Genomic DNA, 2,557 nt, shown 5'->3' with positions numbered 1-2,557 from the left:
AAAGTTCGTAAAGCCATGGCTACCTTGTTTCATTTGCTGGTTGGTTGTTTGTGTTTGTTTATTTATTCATTTACCTGTTTGTTAGTTAGTTTGTTTGTTGAAATAAAGCTCTGGCTACTTTCGTGTCACATTTTGTTTGTTTGAGAAAAGAGAAACGCTAGAATCAGTTTGGTCATTTTCACTAATGGTAATTTAATGGTAGCAAAAAGAAATACAAATAGAATAGACAGAAACAAAAGAGGTAAAGAATAGAAATGGGACCCACCAGTAGCTCGCTCCTATAATTACCTTCTATTTCATGGGGTCCCCACCCCAGTGCACGCACATATTGTGTGATACCATAAGTGAAGGCACTAGTGTTGGAGCCTTGAACTGGTGGAAAAATAAATCAAGTCAAGGCCGAACCATTATCACAGACGCACAACTCAAAGGATGGACCATTATCACAGACGCATAACCTCAAAGGATGGAGGAGAATCAACGAGTGCTTTGTGGGTCGGAGCAAAGACGGGTTGGAAAAATGGACGTTTTCTGTTGTTAGACAGAAATGGACTTCCACTATTAATAGACATAACCGGGCTTGTTCTATGGCCTATTAATAAGCCTATTAATAGTAAGTTTATGGAGATGTAGCAGATGTGGAGAGTGCTATTGTCTCACCGAAGGCGGTTCAGAAATGAAATGACAAAATATATTTTATAAAAACCAAACAAAAATCAAAATAACTTTCTACTTTTATTCTGTTCAGTTGCTTTATTAAAATCCTTCTGACAACAAAATTGTAATGAGGTCCACGGGCCAACAGCCGCTTATTACACAACTATTAAAATTACTGTTTGATAAAAGATACTACAACGTCTCAGATTTACGTAGCTTTTTAGATAAACACTTCTCTTTATTTTGAAACCTAGGAGAGATTGTAAGAAATGAAGGGATAGGTTGAGGACTGAGAGGAGAAGAAGGGGTTGGAAGAAGAGAAGGAGGAGGCTGATGAAAAGGAGCAGAGGAGGAGCAGGAGGGATGTAGAAAGAAAGAAGAAGAGCAAGGAAAGGGAGGAGGTATTAACTACTTATTGATACCACTGACTCCCTTTTGCAACAATACTGCACCACTAACTGCATAGCTTTAAAACTCAGCTCAGGGCAGCACTCAGATTTCCCAAAGCGAGCAGAAAGTCAAGGCAACGACGATGCTGTATTTCATAGCTTTAATATAAAGCACAGCATTCAAACACTTTGCCTATTCACAACGTGAGCATGAAGTCAAGTTAACGTCGATGCCAAGACAAACTTGTCCAACCGTTGGGCACGATACCGCTGACGTCACAAAATGTTTCTACGAAACTGGCAACGCCCACGGCCACGCCCCACAGACCAAAGTGCCTCCGCTGTCACCCTGGAGAAGGAGAAAAAAACCCCAACAACTGAAAGTTTGAAAACTGCTGTCCTGATTCGATTTGCCCTGGTCTTGCTCAGGAGGGACGTAACCAATTATTTTAATAATTAAATAGGAAGAGTTTTAGATTAGAAAGACGTAACAACTGACCTTACCATAATATCATATATCATACACTCCGATGTTTATCTCCCTTACTCCGTGAAAACATTAATCAGAGGAAGTAATCTTGACCGTTTTCCAGGGAAAAATAATTCTTAAAGTAATTGTTCAGTTATTCTCTCATCCATCAGATCAGACGGCACACAGAACTAAAGGATCACATCACATTGTCGCTTCCTCCACACCAGGGACCGTGTCTGACTGACAACCACACCAGTGATAGTTTCGTCGGCAGCTCCTGGCTTTAAAAAAACTGCGCTTCCTGATCTCAGATATTTCCAGATTTTAAGTCAGATTTGGACGTGTTTGTAATCCTTTTACGAACAATAAACCGGTGAATTATTTTCCCAAACGACAACTCATTTATTGGTTTATTAGCTATGGAAGTGTGATAACTTCTGTGGTCTGTTTCTTTTCCTTACCTTAGCCAGCTTCTTCAGTGAAAGCAACTATACAACAACATACATCTTTTTTAAAAGACGTTGAGTGCCCCTGAGTAACATGAGTTTTTAATTATTAAAAGAAAATAATTATGTAGGTGAATCACTCCCTTAACGACACCATTTAGATGATTAAGGAATCGGGTGTCAACCCCTCCAAAGCGGGCTGTGAGGGATACAACATCCCAGCAGAAAGGTTGAGATTCTCAATATAATGTTACACCCCCCCCCCCCCTCCACACACACACACAGAAATCGAACTTCGGTCTTCTGCGCGCGACGGCAAAGGGTCTCACCGGTACACCACAGACGTGGGTGTTGACTTAACTGTACTCTGTTTTGTGCAAGACAATTTTTTTAGCCTGGAGCCAAATAGCGCTTGTGTACGAGTGATATACATTATGACCTCTCCTTTCTTCAGTTCAAAGGGGGGAATGTGAAACCAAAATGGCCGCTGTCGTTGCCGTAAATCATCTATTTATATTGTTTGGCTCCTGAGAATGAAATTGTGTACCTTAAAGAAATGCTACTATGATAACACCCAAAATAGAGGCGGGGGG

At 40.6% G+C, this 2,557-nt stretch overlaps 1 protein-coding gene across 1 annotated transcript in view; it reads left to right on the top strand.

Annotated features, from left to right (window-relative positions):
* The window catches only part of LOC101850725 (blastula protease 10), a gene marked incomplete in the record, with an annotated part of 19,426 nt that extends 17,527 nt beyond the window's left edge, over window positions 1-1,899 (top strand). Inside the window, 1 exon segment of the mRNA XM_035970172.1 lies at window positions 1,689-1,899.
* Window positions 1,900-2,557: the final 658 nt, after the last annotated feature.

The sequence above is a fragment of the Aplysia californica genome, unplaced genomic scaffold, assembly GCF_000002075.1.
Source record: "Aplysia californica isolate F4 #8 unplaced genomic scaffold, AplCal3.0 scaffold00229, whole genome shotgun sequence".
In the NCBI taxonomy this organism is placed as follows: Eukaryota; Metazoa; Mollusca; class Gastropoda; order Aplysiida; family Aplysiidae; genus Aplysia; species Aplysia californica.
This window is presented reverse-complemented; position numbering and strand designations above follow the sequence as displayed.